At 34.5% G+C, this 8,267-nt stretch overlaps 1 pseudogene; it reads right to left on the bottom strand.

Moving 5' to 3' along the window:
- Positions 1 to 4,775: 4,775 nt before the first annotated feature.
- LOC110204201 (large ribosomal subunit protein eL43 pseudogene) lies at positions 4,776 to 5,072 on the bottom strand (annotated as a pseudogene).
- Between the last annotated feature and the right edge of the window lie 3,195 nt (positions 5,073 to 8,267).

Genomic DNA, 8,267 nt, shown 5'->3' with positions numbered 1-8,267 from the left:
TGTATTCCCAGAGTTTAGTGAAGTGTTGGGAACATGATAAACACTTAAATGGTTCATTCATTCATCCATCCATCCATTCATTCATTCAATGATTCAATCATTGATTTGTTGATTCATCCATTCTTTCATTCATTATCGTAAATCCACTTGGGTCCACTTTAGCTATTTTAGGCTCTGGATCCTGGAGGTCACAGTACTATTGACTAATCCATATTGCTTTAATCTTCTAGGCCCAGCCCAAAGAAATAAACTTCTTTTCTGCTTGGGCATCAGGTCAGTCCTCTCCCTTCAACTTAAAAAACAAAACAAATTATACAACCAGCCACTTTGCCATCCTGGCCTGCATTTCCTTAGCTCTCTGGAATTTTGCTGTCTATGTAAGTACCTTATATCTAGCACTTGCCCTCAAGTCATTCACTTTCTCAAAGATCCTTATCTGGATTAGCACATTGAGGTTTTCAGGAATTCTTATCTTTTCTATTTTTTTCTGTCTAAAGAGGTATAGAGACCATAAGATCTCCTGTGAAATTGTTTCTTGATTAAAACAAACAGACAAACAAATAAAGCTATTTGTCTCAATAGAGACAAACGTGTCTATAAAGGCTTTTTCCAAATAAAGTGTCTCCCACACGTATCCATATACATCATTTCAATACACAGTTCTGTGACAGATTCCATTATAGAACTATCTTTGTTTAAAGCCTAGGTAAGTGCTGTCATTAGTCAGTCAGTCAATAAACATTAATTAAGTACCCATTATATACCAAGTGCCTTGCTAAACACACATCAATCAAGAAAGGCATAAAACAGGAAGATATGTTCAGGAAAAGTTTGCTAGTGTCAGTGACATGCAGGACAATATAATACTATATTCTACATTATAATACTATATGTTATATCATAAAAATATATGTGAATCATACAATACAAATATAAAATATACATACGAATCATAAAACATATACAATATTTTATATAAATATATTACATATGAATAAATATATTTATATAAAATAAAATGTAAAATAAGTCACCAAACACATATGAAAAGGCATAATACAGTACTATGCAATATAATACAACAATATACCTGGAGAGGTGTTTGGAGATGAAAAGATACTGAGTTGATACAGTTACCAGGATAACAATTCTGTTCTGTTGTCTTGTATGGTCTTGCATTGCCCTGAATGCTTGCATTGCAACTTGCATTGCATTACGTTGGCCAAATTGATGAGAGTACTAAAAAGAATACCATATAAAAATTAATTGGAGGAACTGAAGATATTTGGCCTGAACAAAAAAGGGCTTATAGCCTGATAATTATCTTTAGGTATTTACAAGTTTGTTGCTGGGAAGAGGAATTACATGTGATCTGCTTAGAGTCAGCAGGTAGAATTAAGAATACTGGATGGCAGTTGCAGAGAAGCAGATTTCAGCTCAATGTAAAGAAATACTTCCTAATCATTGGAGCTGTCCAAATGGAATGTCTCATTTGGTTCCCTAATAACTGGAACTCTTCAAGGAGGTTCCATGAATGCTAGAGAAAAGATTCTTATTGAGGTATAGACTGACCTCTGAGGTTTCTTCCAACTTTATTAATGCTTAGCCTTATTGATTTGGGTTCAAAATAAAACACCATTTTTCTTTTGTTATTAAAAAATAAGGTCCTTTTAAATGTCCATATCAGGATACCTTGTTGCTAAGAATAAGCATCGCTTAATCTTATTCATTTAAATTCAAAAGAAGAAACAGGTTTAAACACATGAGCATCAACCTGTAGTTGATTTCATAGACAGACATCCATGTTTAATTGCTCAAAGCCCTTGATCTAAGTGACTTCAAATTATATCTAGGATAAAGCATTAAATAGCTAACTTGGACATCAAGAAATAAGTCAGATTAGAGGGACCATTATACCAGATAGATATTTTTGCCTTACTAACAATCTTCTAGAGCAATAAAAATATGTGTAAGTTAATTGAAATTTACCAGTAATGGCTTCAGTTTTCACAGTCAGAATACCTTTCACGAAGTTACATAGCAAGATTTGGTATCAGCTCTAAGGCAGCAGGAAAGAGGCTTAGGGAAACTGAGAAGTGACCCTCCCTGAGGATGAAAGAAAGAATTACCTTCTTTGGGCACGCCTTGTTTTACAGTATTAATTGTGCAATATTACAGAAGTGAGGAGAAAGAAAACTGCTTAAGTAGATAGAAATTTTTTTTGACAGAAATCCCAAGAATTTTGAATTTGAAGGTTACTAAATTTTATTTTTATAAAGTGGAGGAAACATAGCCAACAAATGCTTAAAATGTCTAAAACTGATCAATAACATTTCACTCTTCTAGGGATCCAATTATAAGAAAATTCAAAATATCTCATCATTTTTGATAAAGAGACCAAAATTATTCTTCAAAAGATCAAGGCCGTAGCAGCTACAAGCTACTTCTGAATTATTAGCGTCTAATAGAAACCACAAAAGTGCATTCTTAAAATAGCCCTGTCATAGCTATCATATTGCATACATATAAGTATACACATGTGCATGAACACAAATGCATGCACACATGGGCACAATGAGCACATAAAACATCTGTGCACAAAATATACATATATACAATGCAGCACAAACATGTATGCACTTCCACAGAGCACATCTGTGTATATACATGCATGCAAATAAAATAATGCATGTATACATTCATACACAAAGAATAAAGATCCAAATACTGAACCCTAAAAGGGAGAAGACACAAATGAAAATTTGTCTTAGTGTCTTGACCACAGAATGTGAAAGGATTTAAGAGCTACATTCAACCCAACACTGGGCCACACCTTAAAACATAAATGTGATCAAAGAACAGAGCTTTCTGAGAACCACTACATGTGCTGCTGAAGATAAATCCTTCTAAAGGAATACTCTTCTTTCTAAGGTGTGGGTATGGTGACCCCATCAAATGATTTGAAATTGCTTTGTATAGCTCTTGTTGTCTGGGACACAGATAAACAGGGTCATGATTGTAAAGTCAGTGGCACTTGTCTTATCACCAGCTTCCTCAGTTTCCTTCCCTTTCTCCCTCAGTGGCATCTTCCTCAACACCTTTCCAGACTCCTGGTTTCTTCCTGCTTTCTCATTCTCTTTCCTTACCCAGAAAACATCTGACTTCATCTAGGTTTTTATTGAAATTCACCCATGCCAGTATGTTTGTGCCTCTGGAATTTTTATTTCCTCTTTTCTCACAAACCCTGCCAGCAGCCTCTATCTTCCCCTTCCTTGATGTCCTTCATCCATCCTATATTCCATTCCTACAACATCTAATTTTCAGGTACTTGTCATGGGGATGTTAGATAAGTACTACTAACATCTCCCAGGGGATATTGACAATAGAAAAGGAACTTCTTAAAGATGAAAAATCTTCTTAGACTCAAAGCAATAGAATTATAATGGCGAAGTTATAGTTGGTCTAATTGTTATTTGGGCCAAAGGCTCATTCTTGCCTGGTATCCCTGTCCACTTATTTGGTAGAAGAGACTGCTAGTTGATTAATGATACCTTTCAAAATGTAATGTGGAAATTGAGAATAATAAAATACGTCAGGCTTGGGAACAGACAAAGGTATTCTAGGACTCAGCTACACCATGTTATAGTTCTCTTGGAGGATTCAAGATAGAACCTGGAATTTAGATTGACTGGAAATAAGTATGTCCAAATCAATGGCTCATATTTGATGAAGATATGACAGTAAAAGGCAGGTGACTTAGACAATAATGTGGGAAGAACAATGGATTTAAAATTAAAAGATGAGTGTTCAAGTCTTAGTTCACTACTTGATAGATGTGGGAATCAGGCAGGCTATTTTACATATTAATAATAATTCAGGTTAATAATATTATACTAGCTGTGTGACCCTGGGCAAATCACTTACCCCAATTGCCTAAAAAAAAAATTTTATAGTTATTACCACTTACCCCAAATAGTTGTATTGAGATAATTAAATGAGATAATTAAGTACTAAATCAAATCTCTGCTCTTATCAATGTGCTTATTCCCACAAAGATACTGATCCTAAACCATCCATTCTTTGAACTCTTGTCCATCTCCTCCTGTAGTTCCCCAGATGTAGCTACCCAGTGTGTGTGGGACTTTTCTCTCTTTCTTTTTCATTGTGAGGATAACAATGGAACATATTTCATGGATTATCCTTTATTTCCAATTCAATTTAATTAAGCTCAAAAGGCATTTATTAAGTACCAACAAAGTACCAGTCCCTGAGTTAGGTACTGGAGATACAAAGACCAAAATGAAAAGTCATTACACTCAAGGAGCTTACATTCTACTGGGGAGGAAACATAAATAGAGATAAATTAGTTTAAGATACACAAAGCAAATACATAGTAATTTTTAGGAGTAAGGGAGAAATACTCACCATTAGGTGGATAAAAGTTGATACTGGTAGGTAAAAGTTAGATAAAAGTTTATCTAAGCCATGAATAATACTAGGGAATCCAAGAGATAGAGGTAAGAAAGAAGAGCATCCCAGGCATGAGGAAAAGGCCCAAAGATGCCACATGAGCAATAAACTTCTTTTAAGTCACATATTTCTTTAATGACATCCTATATATTGATTTTCCTTCACAATGCCTTGATTGCAATGGTGAGGGCCTGCTGATACCTACCATACACCTTTCAACTGTTGTTTGGGAGATTCTAAATTTATATTCTTTTTTTTAATTCCATAAATTAACCCATTTATTGTTGGACTATGGGCTACAGATACTTGATAAGAAGATTTTACTGGTCTTTCAATTCCTTCAGTCTTTTCACTGTGACTGCAGAGGTAGTATGGTAGGTCCAAGCACCACCAGCTACTGTTGTCATACAGGATCCACAATGCCAGATACCCACAGCCTGTCTCTTCATTTTGGTCTTGCCACAGAAGGAGCAGGTATACTTGGCATGCTGGCTAATTTCAATTTTCTTCACCATTTTTCTGAGGGATGCACCATAACGTGTGCCATATTTACCAACAATTCTGACCTTCTTGGTACTTTTAGCCATGTTGCCAGTTGCGGGGCCGGAGCTTCCTAAATCTATATTCTTCAGAGACTGTAGTGTTCCATGATTCCAGCCATACAGTACTCAAATCTGTGGATATATGATTTTATACATTGGGATGTTACTTCTAATGATGCATATTGTAACCCATTTGTGCCTAACTATCCTATGCTACTTTTGCCCATATATACCCATAGATTGAACACAAGGGGGTCTTTCCAATGAGAAGATGAGTACAGATGTTGGTAGTTATTGATCCCTTATTTGCTTTTTTTGAAGTAATTATAAAGTCTGACTTTTTTCAACATTTTTGATATTTTCAAAAGTTTCAGATGCATTAAATAATTAATTTTCTGATATTCTCAAACTTACATTGCTTCTGGTGCAGACCTTTTAAATTTCTATATCATCTAGTCTTGCTGCTTTTTTCTCTCTCTTTTTTTTGTTTCTTCCATTGATATTTCCATTTTCTCTACAAGCACATCTGGAACTGTGATGTAATAATTCCAGTGTCTTAGAAAATGAAAAGGAATTTGTTATAAATACCTTTTTTCCATTTTATGTCAGCTTTTCTTTAATCCTTGTATTTTCATTTAAATTATATTTGGGGTGACTTTGCTTAGTTCAATCTCTAGCCAAGCCTTCTTTGGATTGGCTTTCTTTATACTGTTTCCTTTTGTTTATCATATTAATGATCAGAGGGTCTTCAAACAAAGGTTTTTTAAATTATTTTGTCATCTAAGTAATCTTATATAATTTGGTATATTCTCTACCAAATCAAATTTTAAAAACTATAGAAATACTGTATTTTTACATAATATTGCTCGTAATCTTCCATCATCATTCTCCATAAGGTTTCACAAATTCATTTTAAAAAATTTTTAGTCAGTATTGTCTTTGGCTAAAATCAATAATATCCTTCTGCCTGGCAAGTAAGTCAGGTAAATGCTTGCTGGCTGAGAAGGTTAGGAGGCTCTTTGTTTTTCTTAATATGGTGCTTGCTTTACACTGGTTAAATTTCTATTTAAAATTGCTATAATTGGTGTCAATGTCCTTCCTCCAGCCATGTGTCACTTTTTAGCTTCAATGAATTGCTTAAATGGGTTAGGTTGGAGTTGTTTATTTCCATAGTATATATTTTCTCACTTAATTTCTTGTAGGCAGCTTTATGTTGATTTTTTTTCTTTGCATTAAAATGGCAGTTGTTGGATTATACATAGCTTATTTAAGAATGAATTCTGCATCAACAGCAAATTGTTTACTGTTTGTTCACATACAATTCATTTTTTGTGAGGTTATTCATGACATTGCTTTCACATTATTTTCATAAGGAAAGATTCTATGATATATATGTGGAAGACTTCTGCATAGTCTTTAAATCTCTTTGGAGTTTCTCATTTCTTAATACTGAACTATATTTTCCACCATATTTGCACAATTCTTATCTAGTTTCACCTTTGTATAAAAGCCACCAAGTATCACAATATATTCTGATTTCATTTGAAGGGTCTTTCTGCATTCTTAACAGATTTTATGTTTTGCCTTTTCACTCTCTACAACAGATGTTGGCACATAAGCTGCTACCATTTTCATCATGGTCATTTAGAAAATGCTCGTCACATTTACAACATTATGATCTGACCAAATGTCCCATAAAATGATTTCCATTGCCTTTAGACACATGCCAAAATCAACTTCACCAACATCTCTATTTGCCTTCCCAAAATGTGTCACTTTTGTCCTTGTATTCTCAGCTCCTAGCAAAGAGTCTGACACATACTAGGTTCTTAATAAACATTTGTTAATTAAGTAATTGATTAATCATTTCATTTAGCTCAACTTATGTCTTTGAGTTTTATTTAGAGCAAGTCTGCCAAGACTTATACAATTCAATTCCTCTAGTAATATACTTATTTATTGATCATGGGACAAGAACCTTAAATTTACAGTATCAATAACTAAGTTAACATTTGTAGGTGTTTTAAAAACATGGCGGCTTTTAGCAACCTTGTCCTTCTTTTTGGTCATTGTCACTGGCACTGCAGAAGCAGAAGGGTTGTACAGGATTGAGGTCTATGGTGTGTTTATCTTGATTTTATGGGTTATCATGGCCAGAAGAGTCTCCATCACCAAGGAACCAGCCTCTGTGCTTAGCTGTATGATAAGCCTCTCTGAACTCAGCTAAGCTGGTCTTGGGAAAGCAGTCTGCCACTAGAATTTACTCACAATCTTTCCAGGAAGGTGGTGCCTGCCAGAGCTTGTACTCTGCTGGCATAACCTTTGAGAATTTTGGAATGCTTTCCCAACCAACATGCAGTATTGGAGCAGGACTCAAGAAATAATACATATCAAATTCTCAAAAAATATGTTATTATGATCCTTGAAAATTGCAGCAATAGGAATCTTTTACAGATGTGCAGAAGGAAAATAAAGTCCCCTCCACCAGATCCTCAACCATTGAATGATATGGTGACAGCTGTGTGGGAAAGGGACACCCACAGATCCTTTGGGACCTTGTACTTAAGATAGTAAGAGCTATCATTCATTATTAATATAATAAAATTGTACATAACTACCTCCAGCCAAATGACAAAAAGGAGGATCAGTTGAAACAAAAATAGAATCTAATAATTATGGGCCTAATTCTTTTCCTCCTCCATAGTAACCCTCTTTTGGAATTTTCATTGATTTCAGAGAGAGGGAGGAACAATCTTTTGAGGAGTTAAAGCCTGATAAACAAATGTGGAAGCAGTAAGTGCTATTAAACATTCGAATCAAGAGTCTGGCGTGGAATGTATGTATTAATGATAAGCTAATGAGTGGATAGAGTAAACCACCACTCTAAGTTTCATCCATTATATTACTCACATGTGTATTCAAATTATCTACCATTCATTATTCAACACATCTATTAAATGAGACTGGATTACAATACAATGTGAAACCAGAAACACATTTACAATCAAATTACTATTGAACATCACAATGAATTGGGGCCACAACGATGACTTCCTTTAGACCAGAAAGCCATTGTTTGACCAGAATGACTCCATTTGGAGTACTAAATATCTTCCAATTGTCTTCCAGTTTTAAGTCTCTACTCCAATATATCTTCTACCAGCTAGCGAAGTAATTTTTCTAGAACATAAATCCAACTATATCATTCCCCAAAACAATAACTCTTAAACATCTTAAAACTAACGTGTCCATAAT

This window comes from Phascolarctos cinereus, unplaced genomic scaffold (genome assembly GCF_003287225.1).
Source record: "Phascolarctos cinereus isolate Bilbo 61053 unplaced genomic scaffold, phaCin_HiC Scaffold_137;HRSCAF=703, whole genome shotgun sequence".
NCBI classification, from domain to species: domain Eukaryota; kingdom Metazoa; phylum Chordata; class Mammalia; order Diprotodontia; family Phascolarctidae; genus Phascolarctos; species Phascolarctos cinereus.
Note: the sequence above shows the minus strand (reverse complement) of the source record. Positions and strands in the feature narration are given on the sequence as shown.